Genomic DNA, 19,934 nt, shown 5'->3' on the forward strand with positions numbered 1-19,934 from the left:
AGTTTCTGCCGCTCTGCTCCAGCTTTATCCTGTGTAACTTTAGGACAGAATTAATAAAACGAGATGATGAATATTGACAGTGCGGGCTCAGGATTGTCGCTGTGTTCTCTCGGGCTGGTCAGCAGGATCATGTTATTTTATCCACTCGGATTATGTGGAGGAACCTGAATTGTGAAGGTCGAGCAAACACATTAATGTGAGGTGTAATGAATGTGCGTCATTGTCCCCGGACGCTTTGTTTTGAGATGAAGACGCGGTGATACCCGGCGTCGTTACACGTGTGGCTCATCTGCCAGCAGCTGCTGCTCCAATACACAAACTCTGGACATTCCTGGAGACTTTGTTTTGCCAGGGAGTGGAGGTGGGGGGAATGTTAACAAATAATAAAATGGAAGCACCCCCCCCCCCCCCTCCCCGGCCAGCGACACGAGCTGCATTATTTTATTATATCCCGGATCAGAGAAACCTGTAAAGGAATGTGAAGATGATGAAGAATCTCCAATCTTTCTTTTATTCTATTCTTTCTTATATAGATGACCCCCACCAATTATACACAAATAACTAAACGGACTACGAACATATAAAAACAGTGTAGCCGACTAAACCTTACAGAACGGAGACAAACGGAAACCATTAGCAATTGAAATCAATGGTAATGCTAACGGAAAGCTATGGTTTCCCCTGACGGAAAGTTCTGACGGAACCCCAACGCAGATGTGAACGAAGCCTAAGGGTATGTTCACACGGCCTATTTTCGGACGTTTTTCCCGAAAAACGGCCGGAAAATCGGAAGCAGAACGCCTCCTAACAACTGCCCATTGATTTTAATGGGAAAAACGGCGTTCTGTTCTGGCCGCGAAAAGGAAGTGCAGGTCACTTCTTGGGACGCTTTTGGAGCCGTTTTTCATAGACTCCATTGAAAACAGCTAAAAAATATGCAGCGAAAATCGCGAGTGGCTTAAAAAACATCTGAAAATCAGGAGCCGTTTACCCTTGAAAACAGCTCCGTATTTTCAGACGTTTTTGAGTTTGTGTGTGAACAGAGCCTTACAGTAACGTTCCAGGACATGTAAGTTATATTATATTTATGATTATATTATTATCTATTATGATGTCTTTTCTCTTAGGCCCTGTTCTTATTTCGTATCGAATGCTCTGCATGCAGCGCTATTCTTCCTATCAAAACGACTGTTACCATGCCGGAACCTGACAGACCCCATTGTAAGTCAGCAAAGCAAGTGTGAACATAGCTTTATATTATTTATTATTTTATTATATATTATTATTTGTTATTATTATATTATTTTAATATTTATTAGATCATTTTTATTATTTGCATTATTAATATTTATCATATTATTTTTTAATTATATATTATTTGTTATTATTCTTATATCATTATTTATTATATTATTCATATTTATAGTATTATTATTATTTTTATATTGTATTATTATTTATTATTATATTATTTTTTATATTATATATTACCCATTATATTATTCATAAATAGATAGATAAAATCAATCATAATCACTAATCAAGTGTAAGACATAAGTGACGTAGGAATAAATGACTGTCACCTGCCGCAGTTCAGCTTATTTTGGGAAAAACTAAATCGGACAAGTTGACATCTCACCTGTTGGATCCTTGTTTACCCAAAGACAGACATCGGGATCGTTGGTCTCTCCCCATGGGCATCAGACTGGCCATATAAAAAAAAGCTTTAGGACAGGGTCACACAGACGGTTTTGACGCAGTTTTAATGCAGTTTTTGGTTCAGGTTTTTGAAGTGAACACAAAAGAAAGGAGTTGCCTCCGTCCGTCTTGTCTTTATACCTTTTGGATTTACTTCTGGCTTTGGCTCAAAAATCGGAGCCAAAAACTGCATCAAAAGTGTGTGTGTGATCCTGGCCTAAAGGTGTTGTCCTGGTTAGAAAAGCAGGGAATGAGGGAGTTGATAGAGGGGGTTCCTAGTTCAGGACCCTCGGAGGCAGGCAACCATTGGTCATAGACATGAGATATTTATTGCCGTTTCCCACCAATTTTAACCAGATCTGCAAAGAAAACGAATGTCTATTTCCATCTTCAGTTCTGCCCTGATAAGTCCCGTCCCTCTCTCTTCCAGTTAGTCCCAATAGAAATCGTCCTGTTTCTACGAAGACAAGTGTTGGCGCCCCTAATATATCTCAAGACTCCCCCTCACCGGGATCGGTTCTGGTCCGTGACCCATAGTGCATCAGTCATTCAGTTAGCAGGTGTGACAATCTGATGATAATCCGCAGGTGATATCAGCGGGAGCCTCTTCTAGACTGGACCGAGGATCGCGGATGTTGGAGGTTATGCTCCTGGCAGGCTCCAGTAATTAGTCTTGTAATTGTGGAATGACAGGAATTTGTTTGTGATCTGGCTCTGCGCACGACAAATCCTTTGAGCTCAGTAATTATGCCGGTCATTGTGAGAACATTCACGTAACGTCCTTATGCTGTAATCCATCCAAAAATACAGTCACTTAGCAAGCAGTTGTAGCAGTGGTGGTCCTTTACTCCGTCCAGAGGGGGCTCAAATTACATCTCACTTACCCTAAGGGCTTATTCAGACAAACGGGATATACGTCCGTGCAACGCGCGTGATTTTCACGCGCGTCGCACGAACCTATAATTAGTCTATGGGGCTGTGTAGACAGGTGCGTGATTTTTACGCAGCGTGAGTCCGCTGCGAAAAAGTCACGACATGTCCGTTCTTTCTGCGTATTTCGCACATCACGCACCCATTGAAGTCAATGGGTGCGTGAAAATCACGCGCACCACACGGAAGCACTTACGTGCGAACTCCGTTATTCGCGCAACAGCAGTGAAAAGTATGAATGAAAACAGAAAAGCACCACGTGCTTTTCTGTTTACAAACATCCAAAGGGAGTGTCATAATGATGGCGGCTGCGCGAAAATCACGCAGCCGCGCATCATATGGTGATGACGCACGGAGCTGTTAAGTGCCTTTTGCGCACGCAAAACGCCGCTTTTTTTGCGTGCGCAAAACGCACACGCTCGTGTGAATCCGGCCTAAATGTGCACCTTTGAGCGAAATTTCTTAAAGTGCACCTAAAGTTTAAAAAAACTTCTGACATGTCATAGTGATACGTCATAAGTTATACAAACATACACATAAATAGTTATAGACCCCCTGTGAAGGCCGGGGCCCCGCAGAATTCCTTGATGGGCAAGACCGACCTTACTGGCTGCTAATAAAGGGGTTGTGGTGCTCTTCTGTGTGCGGTGCCCCTTTGGCTTCAGTCGGCATTACATATGCCATTACAGAAAATGGCCTGGCACTCTTGATACAGAGTGAAGCAGTTTGGGTGGGTGTGAGGGTCTCCGAAGTTGTAACTTCTCTTTAACCCCAATTATTTTTTGGAAAGGCTTCCTATATGTTTACCTATTTATCTATGTGTAATAAAAACATGGCTGCTTTTTTCCAGAAACAGTGCCACACCTGTACACAGGTTATCTGTGGTACTGCAGTTCAGGCTCATTCGCTACAATGGTACTGAGCAGCAATACCAGGCACAAACCATGGACAGGTGTGGCGCTGTTTCTGGATATTAGGAGACGTGTTTTTCTAATGCTGGACAACCCCTTTAATGTATATTCGGTATATTCCACAGTCACAAGTCAACCAGAATATGTCCGTGCATAAAATCTGCAGATAAAAGGTCTCATAAGACAAGATCAGCCGGGGGTGGGGGCTATATTTGTGAGGTCATTCTGCCTGGAACGAATTTATTGTACTACAAAAATACTGTTGTTTTAGGGTGCGCTCGCTCAGTCATTACGAATTTGTATGAGAACTGATTCATTACTGAACCCAAGTCACCAGATCATCCAAAAATTGTAGCGTTCAAACCCAGCATTACCCTCTGCTGCATGTCCTGTCTAATCTGTCCCAGTCCTGTCTATGCTGCATGTACTGTCTAATCTGTCCCAGTCCTGTCTATGCTGCATGTCCTGTCTAATCTGTCCCAGTCCTGTCTATGCTACATGTCCTGTCTTATCTGTCCCACTCCTGTCTATGCTGCATGTCCTCTTATATGTCCCAGTCCTGTCTATGCTGCATGTCCTGTCTTATCTGTCCCACTCCTGTCTATGCTGCATGTCCTCTTATATGTCCCAGTCCTGTCTATGCTGCATGTCCTGTCTTATCTGTCCCAGTCCTGTCTATGCTGCATGGCATGCCTAATCTGTCCCAGTCCTGTCTATGCTGCATGTCCTGTCTTATCTGTCCCAGTCCTGTCTATGCTGCATGGCATGCCTAATCTGTCCCAGTCCTGTCTATGCTGCATGTCCTGTCTAATCTGTCCCAGTCCTGTCTATGCTGCATGTCCTGTTTTATCTGTCCCAGTCCTGTCTATGCTGCATGGCATGCCTAATCTGTCCCAGTCCTGTCTATGCTGCATGTCCTGTCTTATCTGTCCCACTCCTGTCTATGCTGCATGTCCTCTTATATGTCCCAGTCCTGTCTATGCTGCATGTCCTGTCTAATCTGTCCCAGTCCTGTCTATGCTGCATGTCCTGTCTAATCTGCCCCAGTCCTGTCTATGCTGCATGGCCTGTCTAATCTGTCCCAGTCCTGTCTATGCTGCATGTCCTGTCTAATCTGTCCCAGTCCTGTCTATTCTGCATGTCCTGTCTAATCTGTCCCAGTCCTGTCTATGCTGCATGTCCTGTCTTATCTGTCCCACTCCTGTCTATGCTGCATGTCCTCTTATATGTCCCAGTCCTGTCTATGCTGCATGTCCTGTCTTATCTGTCCCACTCCTGTCTATGCTGCATGTCCTCTTATATGTCCCAGTCCTGTCTATGCTGCATGTCCTGTTTTATCTGTCCCAGTCCTGTCTATGCTGCATGGCATGCCTAATCTGTCCCAGTCCTGTCTATGCTGCATGTCCTGTCTTATCTGTCCCAGTCCTGTCTATGCTGCATGGCATGCCTAATCTGTCCCAGTCCTGTCTATGCTGCATGTCCTGTCTTATCTGTCCCACTCCTGTCTATGCTGCATGTCCTCTTATATGTCCCAGTCCTGTCTATGCTGCATGTCCTGTCTTATCTGTCCCAGTCCTGTCTATGCTGCATGGCATGCCTAATCTGTCCCAGTCCTGTCTATGCTGCATGTCCTGTCTAATCTGTCCCAGTCCTGTCTATGCTGCATGTCCTGTTTTATCTGTCCCAGTCCTGTCTATGCTGCATGTCCTGTCTAATCTGTCCCAGTCCTGTCTATTCTGCATGGCCTGTCTAATCTGTCCCAGTCCTGTCTATGCTGCATGTCCTGTCTTATCTGTCCCACTCCTGTCTATGCTGCATGTCCTCTTATATGTCCCAGTCCTGTCTATGCTGCATGTCCTGTCTTATCTGTCCCACTCCTGTCTATGCTGCATGTCCTCTTATATGTCCCAGTCCTGTCTATGCTGCATGTCCTGTCTTATCTGTCCCAGTCCTGTCTATGCCGCATGGCATGCCTAATCTGTCCCAGTCCTGTCTATGCTGCATGTCCTGTCTTATCTGTCCTAGTTGGTTGTAGTCGTCCTTGCCCATAAGAGCTTACAGTCTAAATGTGTCAATATTGTACTGCCACTATATCTGTTACCAGTGGCGGATTAAGTAGACCATGGGCCCTGGGCTGTTACCCAAACTTGGGCCCCCCTTCCTCACCGCCGCGCCGTAACTATTTTTAACACTACCTTTCTGGGCAAGCATTAACAGTGTTACGATTTCCCTTGTCACAGGGCTGTGTCCATACATACTGAGAGTATCACACTGTGCAGGGACACATCCTCCTGACAAGGGGAATTGTCTATCAGTCCTGGACTACAGAAAGACTTTTTGTGAAATACAAGGATTCCTATAATAAACATGTCAGGAGAGGTGACAGATTCTCTATAAATCTAGTGACTCACAGGTGACGACGTCTCAGATTCTAGTAGTTTTCTTCCTCTTTTCTTCTCCATCCGATCCAGCGCTCATGACGACTTCTCCCGGCCATGACTCATTTCTGCAGAATTTGCCACTCAGACGTCTCCTCACTTTTCCAACATTTCCACACCTATAAACGAAAATAAAGTTATTATGGTGCCACATACTGTGCCCCTAAATATAATAGCACTAAACACTGCGTGCCTGAATATAATACCACACACTGTAAAACGCCACATACACACACAGCCCCCTGTACATAGTGCCACACACAGCCCCCCATAGATATCGCCATACACAGCCCCCTCTATATATCACACATTCCCCCCGTAGAGAGCGTTACACACAGCCCCATATAGATAGTGCCATACAGCCCCCTGTAGAGAGCGTCACACAGCCCTCCCCCTCTTGTAAATAGCACCAAAAAGCCCCCCCCCTATAAAGAGCGCCACACACATACCACTGTGGATAGCACTACACAGCCCCCCCCTTGTATATAGTGCTACACAGCGCTCCCCCTTGTATATAGTGCCACACAGCGCCCCCCCTTGTATATAGTGCCACACAGCACTCCCCTTGTATATAGTGGCACACAGCGCTCCCCCTTGTATATAGTGGCACACAGCGCTCCCCCTTGTATATAGTGCCTCACAGCGCTCCCCCTTGTATATAGTGCCACACAGCGCTCCCCCTTGTATATAGTGCCACAATGTTATGTACACATTTAAAAACTTTATATCATAATTTTATATATATATGTATGTATATATATATATATATATATATATATATATATATATATATATATATATATATTAGTATGTGTGTGATTGATTGATTTTATTAAAAAATATTTTTACTTTTTGAGATACAGCTGCTTTGTATCCTGTATCCGTCAGGTCAGCAGGACTGACAGGATCAGTGACACGCAGGATCCACCTCAAATCTATCACATCTAAGATTATAATTTAGCGCAGGGCCCGTGTCACTGATCCCGTCAGTCCTGCTGACCTGACGGATACAGGATACAAAGCAGCTGTATCTCAAAAAGTGAAAATATTTTTTAATAAAACGTAATTACAAAGTTGCACCAAACACACATTTTTATAAAAAATAAATTAAAACGACGTGATTTTTGCGACGTTTTTTCCGTAGACAATGCAGGTTTCGTTTTTTATCGTTTTTATACACACCTTTTTTGCTATTTTAGAATTTTTATTCATAGTTTGAAAATAATAGTAAAAAAAATAAGCTTTTTTACGTTTCAGCTATTTTTTTTGGTAATAACATAGTTTTACCCTAAAATAGACCTTTTATTTGTGATCGCCATTGTCTACCGTAAATTTTAATATATTACATGTCTATATTAGGGTAATTGGGTCAGCGCTAGCGTTACAACAATGATTGGCGGGGGGAATGTTTTTTTTGGGGGTGGGTATTTTATGTGTATTTATTATTTAATTTTTTTTTGCACTTTACTTTATTATTTTTTTATTACTGTGGTCTGATCCTCAAAGGTCAAAAAAGACCTTTGGGGAACTTTATATATACTTTTTCTTTCTTTTACACCATGTTTTTCCACTGTAACTGGAGCTGCACAGCAGCCCCAGTTACAGGGAAAATCAGCCCTCTCATAGTGACGATTGTCACTAATAGGGCTGTGCTGGGTCTAGTTAGACCCAGCAACAGTCTGCCACTAACGGCACCCGGCGATCATGTGACCAGTCACATGATCACCGGGAGGAATAGAGACAGCGCCGCTGCTGCTGTCTCTATTCCTATACACAGCGTTCATTGAACGCTGTGTAAGACATCGGAGAAGACAGAAGCAGAATAGCTGCTTCTGTCTTCTCCTCAGGGTCCCCGGCAGTCACTGACAGCCGGAGACCCGACATTCAGCTGCCCGATCGCGCGGGCAGCATGTTAAAACCCGAGCCGTAGAAAGTCTATGGCTCGGGTTTTAAGGACCCGTCCCTGACCGCTGGCCGTAAAAATACAGCCAGCGGTCGGGAACCAGTTGGGCAGGAGGATAAGCCTGTACTGACCTCAGCGCCGGTGACCGCCCGCCCGGCTCTTCTTGCAGCTTTGGAGTAACAGAACAGCCGTCCGTCGCTGTTCTGTTACTCAATGGCGGCGCCCGCACTTGTCAGGGAGGCGTGTCCTACCCCTGGATCCCGGCCAATTCTCTGCTCCTCCCCTCCTCATCTTCGGCTTGTAGCAGCGCTAGCGCGCTGAATAGGTTTGCAAAATGATGTGCGGTTCGGGCTGCCATGGGCCCCCTGGGAGCCTCGGGCCCCGGGCGGCCGCCCGAATCGCCCATATGATAATCCGCCACTGTCTGTTACTATGGGACCTATGGTGGTTCTATGGCATTATTACAATTGAACTGCGGCTGATGTTATTATATGGTAACTATAATTGGTACTATCATATGGGACAAGTATTTCTGCTACTATCGTATGGTCACTGTATGGAATTAATATGGCAGTATTATTATTACAGATATAAATTCAGCGTTGTGTTGTATGAATCAGAGGCATGGAATATTTGCAGAGCTGCGTGTGCTGCACATCCCCCTCTTTCTCGGGGAGCAGGCTTCATTTTGGCATGGGTCTTGTGTGGCTTTACCTGATCGTTCCTAGTTACCGCCCTGGTGGATAAAATCAAATTAAGTTTTCAATGATGGTTTCATCCTGTCGTGTGGTCGGCACCGCTTTATTCCACTATATTATTCTTTCAAAGTATTTACAAAAACATTTATTTTCTACATTTCCAGAAGTTGAGGTCTGACCCCTGCAAGTCCGTTACTTTATTTAATTGTCCTGCACTTTATTATTGACCTTAAACAGTCCAAGTAACTCGTTCCAGGAACTGAGATTTTTGCTGACCCCTCAGGGCTGTGTTAATGCAATCAGGAATAGTAAAGTCAGAGCAGGACCTGAAATCAAAGGGCAGGGGAAAGCTTGGGATAAATTACAGCTGTTATAAAGAAATCACCTTTTCACCTTGCCCGGTCTATTCTTTCCAGTTTACAGTCATAATTCAGCAGCACCTACAACATTTGTCATTAATAAACATCCCCGAGTGAACATGGCTGATGGATTAACAAGTCATGTGGACCCAACATTGACCATGGGAGATATGGAACATGAGCGGGGCCTGCAAAATTTAATTTCCTTGTTATATTGCCATCCAGGAAAGTCTTCAATTAGCAAAAGTATATAAATCCAAGTTATAATGACTGGAGATATCATAAAAACAACGTGGTGCTTGGCTTATTTAATCACGAAATGTAAGAAAAAAGTAAACATTGTAACATAAACTTATAGAAACAATTTCAAATTTGGATTGTTTTTCAGTTTTCTGAATGCAGCCTGCAGTGTAAAGTATGGAGTTTTCATTCTGGTCGCCATGGTTACATCCAGGAACATAGATGAATGTGTAAGTAGAATTTCTTCTCTAGGCGATGTGGATATACTAATATGCAAATATACTACACAACATGTGGAATGTAGGAAACACGCAGATGTTGGGGAGAGTACTGTGCTAGTAAATGATGAAATAGTAGTAGTAGGAGCGTCACGAGGGATTCTGGGAAACCTGTAAAAATCCAGACCTGACTCCTTGACCTGCATCTTGTACGTTTCATAAACAGTGAGATTTGATCTGTCTCTTTCTGTGTTTATAGTGAAGGGCCGCTCTGCGAGCATTACATTCATTGGCCCCCTATGTTTTCCTGCTTCCTGCGTACGTTATTATTTATACCGCGTCATCTCGTATATTAATGTGGGGTCCTGTTCTTTTAGGGATATTTTGACCCCTTACAGAATATTTTGCTCCACTGAGGTTTGTAGCCAAGAGAGCGCACAGGAAAAATAATACTTGTGAAATGTAACAGAAAATTAAGGTAACTTTGTGTAAACCATGTGTCAGAACACTCTTCTCCTGAAATACTCTGTGCTGCAAGGAGGATCCTGCTCCTTCTACTATGTAACTCTCAGATGTGACCTCCCACAAGATCAGAAGACTCTTCTCCTGAAATACTTTGTGCTGCAAGGAGGACCCGGCTCCTTCCACTATGTAACTCTCAATCTGTGACCTCCCACAAGATCAGAAGACTCTTCTCCTGACATACTCTGTGCTGCAAGGAGGACCCTGCTCCTTCCACTATGTTAACTCTCAGTCTGTAACCTCCCACAAGAACAGCACACTACTCTCCTGACATACTCTGTGCTGCAAGGAGGACCCCCGTTCCTTCCACTATGTAATTCTCAGTGTGTGACCTTCCACAAGATCAGCACACTCCTCTCCTGAAATGCTCTGTACTGCTGGGGACCCTGCTTCCAATATGTAACTCTCAGGGTATGTTCAAAATATTGAGTTGCTCTTCATTCAGTTCAATGAAGAACGGCTCAAATTACGTTGCAAAGAAGTGTCCCGCATATAATGTATATAAGTGTCCCGCATATAATGTATAGAAGTGTCCCGCATATAATGTATATAAGTGTCCCGCATATAATGTATATAAGTGTCCCGCATATAATGTATATAAGTGTCCCGCATATAATGTATATAAGTGTCCCGCATATAATGTATAGAAGTGTCCCGCATATAATGTATAGAAGTGTCCCGCATATAATGTATATAAGTGTCCCGCATGTAATGTATATAAGTGTCCCGCATGTAATGTATATAAGTGTCCCGCATATAATGTATATAAGTGTCCCGCATATAATGTATAGAAGTGTCCCGCATGTAATGTATATAAGTGTCCCGCATGTAATGTATATAAGTGTCCCGCATATAATGTATATAAGTGGCCCGCATATAATGTATATAAGTGTCCCGCATATAATGTATATAAGTGTCCTGCATGTAATGTATATGTGTCCCGCATATAATGTATATAAGTGTCCCGCATATAATGTATATAAGTGTCCCGCATATAATGTATATAAGTGTCCCGCATATAATGTATATAAGTGTCCCGCATATAATGTATAGAAGTGTCCCGCATATAATGTATATAAGTGTCCCGCATGTAATGTATATGTGTCCCGCATATAATGTATATAAGTGTCCCGCATATAATATATATAAGTGTCCCGCATATAATGTATATAAGTGTCCCGCATATAATGTATAGAAGTGTCCCGCATATAATGTATATAAGTGTCCCGCATGTAATGTATATGTGTCCCGCATATAATGTATATAAGTGTCCCGCATATAATGTATATAAGTGTCCCGCATATAATGTATAGAAGTGTCCCGCATATAATGTATATAAGTGTCCCGCATATAATGTATATAAGTGTCCCGCATATAATGTATAGAAGTGTCCCGCATATAATGTATAGAAGTGTCCCGCATATAATGTATAGAAGTGTCCCGCATATAGTGTATATAAGTGTCCCGCATATAATGTATATAAGTGTCCCGCATATAATGTATATAAGTGTCCCGCATATAATGTATATAAGTGCCCTGCATATAATGTATATAAGTGTCCCGCATATAATGTATATAAGTGTCCCGCATATAATGTATATAAGTGTCCCGCATGTAATGTATATAAGTGTCCCGCATATAATGTATATAAGTGTCCCGCATATAATGTATATAAGTGTCCCGCATATAATGTATATAAGTGTCCCGCATATAATGTATATAAGTGTCCCGCATATAATGTATACAAGTGTCCCGCATATAATGTATACAAGTGTCCCGCATATAATGTATATAAGTGTCCCGCATATAATGTATATAAGTGTCCCGCATATAATGTATATAAGTGTCCCTCATATAATGTATATAAGTGTCCCGCATATAATGTATATAAGTGTCCCGCATATAATGTATATAAGTGTCCCGCATATAATGTATATAAGTGTCCCGCATATAATGTATATAAGTGTCCCTCATATAATGTATATAAGTGTCCCGCATATAATGTATATAAGTGTCCCGCATATAATGTATATAAGTGTCCCGCATATAATGTATATAAGTGTCCCTCATATAATGTATATAAGTGTCCCGCATATAATGTATATAAGTGCCCCGCACGTAATGTATATAAGTGTCCCGCATGTAATGTATATAAGTGTCCCGCATATAATGTATATAAGTGTCCCGCACATAATGTATATAAGTGTCCCGCATATAATGTATATAAGTGTCCCGCATATAATGTATATAAGTGTCCCGCATATAATGTATACAAGTGTCCCGCATATAATGTATATAAGTGTCCCGCATATAATGTATATAAGTGTCCCGCATATAATGTATATAAGTGTCCCGCATATAATGTATATAAGTGTCCCTCATATAATGTATATAAGTGTCCCGCATATAATGTATATAAGTGTCCCGCATATAATGTATATAAGTGTCCCGCATATAATGTATATAAGTGTCCCTCATATAATGTATATAAGTGTCCCGCATATAATGTATATAAGTGTCCCGCATATAATGTATATAAGTGTCCCGCATATAATGTATATAAGTGTCCCTCATATAATGTATATAAGTGTCCCGCATATAATGTATATAAGTGCCCCGCACATAATGTATATAAGTGTCCCGCATATAATGTATATAAGTGTCCCGCATATAATGTATATAAGTGTCCCGCATATAATGTATATAAGTGTCCCTCATATAATGTATATAAGTGTCCCGCATATAATGTATATAAGTGTCCCGCATATAATGTATATAAGTGTCCCGCATATAATGTATATAAGTGTCCCGCATATAATGTATATAAGTGTCCCTCATATAATGTATATAAGTGTCCCGCATATAATGTATATAAGTGTCCCGCATATAATGTATATAAGTGTCCCGCATATAATGTATATAAGTGTCCCTCATATAATGTATATAAGTGTCCCGCATATAATGTATATAAGTGCCCCGCACGTAATGTATATAAGTGTCCCGCATATAATGTATATAAGTGTCCCGCATATAATGTATATAAGTGTCCCTCATATAATGTATATAAGTGTCCCGCATATAATGTATATAAGTGTCCCGCATATAATGTATATAAGTGTCCCGCATATAATGTATATAAGTGTCCCGCATATAATGTATATAAGTGTCCCTCATATAATGTATATAAGTGTCCCGCATATAATGTATATAAGTGTCCCGCATATAATGTATATAAGTGTCCCGCATATAATGTATATAAGTGTCCCTCATATAATGTATATAAGTGTCCCGCATATAATGTATATAAGTGCCCCGCACGTAATGTATATAAGTGTCCCGCACGTAATGTATATAAGTGTCCCGCATGTAATGTATATAAGTGTCCCGCACATAATGTATATAAGTGTCCCGCACATAATGTATATAAGTGTCCCGCATATAATGTATACAAGTGTCCCGCATATAATGTATATAAGTGTCCCGCATATAATGTATATAAGTGTCCCGCATATAATGTATATAAGTGTCCCGCATATAATGTATATAAGTGTCCCTCATATAATGTATATAAGTGTCCCGCATATAATGTATATAAGTGTCCCGCATATAATGTATATAAGTGTCCCGCATATAATGTATATAAGTGTCCCTCATATAATGTATATAAGTGTCCCGCATATAATGTATATAAGTGTCCCGCATATAATGTATATAAGTGTCCCGCATATAATGTATATAAGTGTCCCTCATATAATGTATATAAGTGTCCCGCATATAATGTATATAAGTGCCCCGCACATAATGTATATAAGTGTCCCGCATATAATGTATATAAGTGTCCCGCATATAATGTATATAAGTGTCCCGCATATAATGTATATAAGTGTCCCGCATATAATGTATATAAGTGCCCCGCACATAATGTATATAAGTGTCCCGCACATAATGTATATAAGTGTCCCGCATATAATGTATATAAGTGTCCCGCATATAATGTATATAAGTGTCCCCCATATAATGTATATAAGTGCCCCGCACATAATGTATATAAGTGTCCCGCATATAATGTATATAAGTGTCCCGCATATAATGTATATAAGTGTCCCGCATATAATGTATATAAGTGTCCCGCATATAATGTATATAAGTGTCCCCCATATAGTGTATATAAGTGTCCCGCATATAATGTATAGAAGTGTCCTGCACTTCTTTGCCGAGGCAGTCAATTTACGCGTCGTGGTTTGACAGCTGTCAAACGACGACGCGTAAATTACAGGTCGTCTGCACAATACGTCGGCAAACCCATTCAAATGAATGGGCAGATGTTTGCCGACGTATTGTAGCCGTATTTTCAGACGTAAAACGAGGCATAATACGCCTCGTTTACGCCTGAAAATAGGTCGTGTGAACCCAGCCTTAGTCTATAACCTCCCACAAGATCAGCACACTCCTCTCCTGACATACTCTGTGCTGCTGATGACCTTGCTCCTTCCACCACGACATTCATAGTCTGTGACCTTCCTTCTCCATTCGATCAGCGCACGTCTCTCCTGAAATAATCTGTGCTTCTGTGGTGCACAGTTGCTTTTGATCAAGTAACTCTCGGTCTGTGACCCCCCTCCCCACAAGATGACCTCACTCCTCTCCTGAAATACTCTGCGCTGCTGGGGATCCTGCCCTTTCCAGCCTGTAAGTCTCAGTCTGTGACCTCCCCTCCCACAAGATCAGCATACTTCTCTCCTGACATACTCTGCACTGCTTTGGGTCCTGCACTTTCCAGCCTGTAACTGTCAGTCTGTGACCTCCCACAAGATCAGTCCGCCCCTTTCCTGAAATATCCTGTGCTGCTGGGGGACCCTGCTCCTATGTAACTCTCTTTTATCTCTATGCCGCTTCTCTCGTCATGACACTCCGCCAGTCACTATTAGCCCCCTCCTCACTTATGTAATCATATAACTAGATCGATCAGCACCCCACCTCCCCATTAAGGGGTCCTACATGTTCACCGATTCCCCTTCTTGTTCTCACTGTCCTACATATTCATCTCCGGGATATTCATCTCATGTATTTGTCCTCTGTAGTTATGACTGTAATGTAGACGTTCGCTGCCGCTGTTCCTCGCTCTGCTTCGGCGAGCCGCTTGCAGTAACACAGGGTTAAAATCTATTTCTTGTCATAAAACCTTTGATAGGTTTAAGCCATCTGGTCACATTGAAAGAAACTCATAAAAAGCCCCAATTCCTTCCCCCCTCCCCAATTAAGGTCAGAGGTCATTTTCTTCTTTGGGTCAAGGGGCCTAGAAGGGTTCTCTGTGTATCGAGGCTGTACAGAAAACTTGTCAGGAAGGATTATTGACAAATTATTGGACATTCCTGTTAAACAACTGCGGTGTGTAAAACAACAATGAAATCATTCAGTATAATGGATAACTTATCTATTATATCATTATTATTACTATTAGAATAATATACTTATTATTAGCATTATTATTCCTTATGATTATTATTATTATTACCTACATATTATTATTATTAGCATTATTATTCCTTATGATTTTTATTATTATTATTATTATTATTATTATTATTATTATTCCTTCATATTATTATTATTATTATTATTATTATTATTATTATTATTATTATTCCTACATATTATTATTATTTTTATTATTATTATTATTATTACCTACATATTATTATTATTAGCATTATTATTCCTTATGATTTTTATTATTATTATTATTATTATTATTATTCCTTCATATTATTATTATTATTATTATTATTATTATTATTATTCCTACATATTATTATTATTTTTATTATTATTATTATTATTAGGGCATGTTCACACGTGGTGGAGTTTTTCCGCTGCAAATGTTGGTGCAGATTTGGGGCAATTACGCAACAAATCTGCACCTAAATTTGCATATTTGACAGGTAATTCAGACGTTGCAGATATCACAGAGGACTTGCCACAGATTTCAGTTTTTGCATTGCAAAGGCTGAAATCCGCAGTGAAATTCCGCTTCTGCAGTTTACAGCTTTGGAAAAGTAGTTTAAGGCCGGGTTCACACAGGGCCATTTGGAGCAGCTGTTTATGTGACAGCATTTTAGTGTCCCGCTATTAGACCCAGAGCCGCAAGGTTTAAACATCAATGCAATATTAGTAATTATGTGATGATGATGATGATGATGATGATTATTAGTAGTAGTAGTAAACCCCAATGTGAACGTTCAGTGTTAAATTACGCAAACATTTAAAATAAAATCGATTTTTTATTGAGACATAATTAAAAATACAAATAGTAGCATCAAAGTAAAACTCTGAGTCCACACAGTTAGGAAGTACTGAGTGGTAAGTTTAGAGCTAATAAGATTGACCATCATAGTAGATAGACAGTAATGACAAAGTAACCAAGAAATGAAAAACAAGTAACAAACCGTGCAGATACAACAAGCAGGTAAAGAGTAGCGATGTGCCAGGAGCCACTTACACCCAAATGGTGTTTAAGTTATGACTTTGGTGTTTGACCAGGTACACTACCGTTCAAAAGTTTGGGGTCACCCAGACAATTTTGTGTTTTCCATGAAAACTCACACTTATATTTATCAAATGAGCTGCAAAATGACTAGAAAATACAGTCCAGACATTGACAAGGTTAGAAATAATGATTTTCTCCTTCAGACTTTGCTTTGGTCGCTCCATTTGCAGCAATTCCAGCATTGCAGACCTTTGGCATTCGAGCTGTTAATTTGCTGAGGTAATCGGGAGACATTTCCCCCCCCCCATGCTTCCAGAAGCCCCTCCCACAAGTTGGATTGGCTTGATGGGCACTTCTTGCGTACCGTACGGTCAAGCTCCTCCCACAACAGCTCTATGGGGTTGAGATCTGGTGACTGCGCTGGCCCCTCCATTACAGATAGAATACCGGCTGCCGGCTTCTTCCATAAATAGTTCCTGCATCATTTGGAGGTGCTTTGGGTCATTGTCCTGTTGTAGGATGAAATTGGCTCCAATCAAGCGCTGTCCACAGGGTATGGCATGGCGTTGCGGAGTGATCGCCTTCCTTATTCACTATCCCTTTTACCTTGTACAAATCTCCCACTTTACCCCAGACCATCACATGACCTCCACCATGCTTGACAGATGGCGTCAGGCGCTCTTCCAGCATCTTTTCAGTTGTTCTGCATCTCACAAATGTTCTTCTGTGTGATCCAAACACCTCAAACTTCCATTTGTCTGTCCATCACACTTTTTTCCAATCTTCCTCTGTCCAATGTCTGAGCTTTTGCCCATATTAATCTTTTCCTTTTATTAGCCAGTCTCAGATATGGCTTTTTCTTTGCCACTCTGCCCTGAAGGCCAGCATCCCGGAGTCACCTCTTCACTGTAGACGTTGACACTGGCGTTTTGCGGGTACTATTTAATGAAGCTGCCAGTTGAGGACCTGTGAGGCGTCTATTTCTCAAACTAGAGACTCTAATGTACTTGTCTTGTTGCTCAGTTGTGCAGCGGGGCCTCCCACTTCTCTTTCTACTCTGGTTAGAGCCTGTTTGTGCTGTCCTCTGAATGGAGTAGGACACACCGTTGTAGGCAATCTTCAGTTTCTTGGCAATTTCTCGCATGGAATAGCCTTCATTTCTAAGAACAAGAATAGACTGACGAGTTTCACATGAAAGCTCTCTTTTTCTAGCCATTTTGAGAGTTTAATCGAACCCACAAATGTAATGCTCCAGATTCTCAACTAGCTCAAAGGAAGGTCAGTTTTATAGCTCCTCTAAACAGCAAAACTGTTTACAGCGGTGCTAACATAATTGCACAAGGGGTTTCAAGTGTTTTCTAATCATCCATTAGCCTTCTAACACAGTTATCAAACACAATGTACCATTAGAACACTGGAGTGATGGTTGCTGGAAATGGGCCTCTATACACCTATGTAGATATTGTATTAAAAACCAGACGTTTGCAGCTAGAATAGTCATTTAGCACATTAACAATGTATAGAGTGGATTTCTGATTAATTTAATGCTATCTTCATTGAAAAAAAACGGTGCTTTTCTTGCAAAAATAAGGAAATTTCTAAGTGACTCTAAACTTTGGAACGATAGTGTATATTGGGGCACATTCTCTTTGGTGTTATTATTAGTAGTATCGCTTTTTTTATTATTATTATTATTATTATTATTATATAATGATATATCTGAGCTCCCAGCAACAACAAGCATCCTAACATTAGGGCTTTGGACAATAGACTGACCACATGATAGCCCACCTCTCATACCCCCAGAGATCTGCTATAAACTAACAGCAAGTGATTCATTCCCCTGCAGCGCCACCGCAGGAGAAAGGAAACATTACACAGTTCTCATTTAAATCAATGGGCTGTCCTATGTAATGCATAAACATGCCAGGTCCTCCAGAGCCAGAATCCCTCTTTGTAGCCACTCTGGCCAAGAGATGAGGGTCCTGATCAGGGGACCCCCCTCTATTAACTCAAGGTCCCCTAATAAGGTTTTGGGTTTTCTAATCCCCTTCAAGCTTGTATTTTTAAGGTGTCCATGCACTGTGGCCGGACGTGAAGCAGTTAAACGTGACACTACATCATCGGGGGCCACGTCTTACATTTATTTTGCTTTTATAGCATTTCTATATGAACAAAGCCAAGCAACTTTCTGAGCCTCGTATTCTGTAGACCGGGTGTAACATTGTATTCTCCTTTTCTAAAAAGAAATTAAAGATTGAAATGAAAATATATTAACATAATAGAGTTTTGCCGTTTTGACTTCCTTTATCTGTGGGAAGGGGTTCGCAGTCAGATAATCAGCTGCACGCCTCAGTGAACGCAAAAAAATCTGCGTGAATAGATGATTCTAGCGGCCGAGTGTCATATTTCTGGGCAAGGATAAAGTGCCAGCGCCTAGGAAGGACACATCCTAAGTCTGTATGCCCCATTAAACTTTGGAAGGGAAAGGGGTTTTGCCAATTAATTTCTATCCGCCAACAACGTGACTGAATTAGTGACCCGGGATTTTGGTTACAGCTGAGTAGAAAGTAATACTTGTGCCCGTGATGAAGCGGAAGATCAGGGAGAGGTCATGTGACCGGTGGTCGGGTTGATCAGCCGTTTATAGCAGGTGCACTGTACACCACACAGAAAATAGGAGATGGGAGGGGGCATCTCTGGAATTTAACCTTTTCAACACTGGCGTATGTGGAAGCGTTCTCGGTTATAGATCCAGTGATGAGGCAGGTGAGATGACGTCGGTGGATAAAAGTTTCCCGGTTTTATGTAAATAAAGCTTAATCGTTGTATAATGAAAAGTTCTGCAACTTCCTAATAGACTTTGTATTTCAATTCTGCACCTTTTTCAAAATCTCTGCTTGCTGTAAGTGAATGGAAACATTTCTATTTACATCCAGAGGCTAAAACCATGTCCTGAAGTAGTAGAGCTGAGAGTTTGCTGCAATTGTATTCAGTGTAGCCAATTGTCTATGAGCTAGACAACCTGAACTTCTACTTAAAGAGAACCTGTCACTAGGTTTGGCGCCACTTAATCACCAGCATGTCATTATACAGCCGGGGTTTAGGCCGGGTTCCCATGGGTCAGATACGCTACGTAAAAAATCACGCGGAGTGTTCAACCTGGAACCCGCAGTACATTCCATCCGAAAAAAACAGACCACATTGTGGTGCGATTTTTTTAGCGTAATCGACGCAAATGCGCTGCAAAAGTCGCAAGTTCGCAACATTTGGCTTTCTGTTGCGGGATTCGCATCCCCATTTAATTCAATGGGGAAAAACCGCAATGAAAAATAAACTAAAACGCAGCAAAAATTGACATGCTGGGGATTTAAATTCCGCACCCCATGTCAATTTATTAACGCTCACGCTGCGGTTTTATTCCACAGCGTGGGCAGGAGATTTTCAGAATCTCATTCACTTTGCTGCTACTGTAAATGCTGTTGCGGAAATTCTGCAGCGTTTTCTACGTGGGAACCCGGCCATAGGCT

At 41.3% G+C, this 19,934-nt stretch overlaps 1 protein-coding gene across 1 annotated transcript in view; it reads left to right on the forward strand.

Annotated features, from left to right (window-relative positions):
- TSHZ2 (teashirt zinc finger homeobox 2) overlaps positions 1 to 19,934 on the forward strand; it is an 863,437-nt gene that overhangs the window by 311,553 nt on the left and 531,950 nt on the right. Inside the window, exons 6-7 of the transcript XR_012851541.1 lie at positions 1,128 to 1,221; positions 9,326 to 9,407. The gene's annotated coding sequence lies outside the window, so the exon portion shown is untranslated. The remainder of the gene's footprint in view (positions 1 to 1,127; positions 1,222 to 9,325; positions 9,408 to 19,934) is intronic.

Source organism: Rhinoderma darwinii, chromosome 13 (assembly GCF_050947455.1).
Source record: "Rhinoderma darwinii isolate aRhiDar2 chromosome 13, aRhiDar2.hap1, whole genome shotgun sequence".
Lineage (NCBI taxonomy): Eukaryota > Metazoa > Chordata > Amphibia > Anura > Rhinodermatidae > Rhinoderma > Rhinoderma darwinii.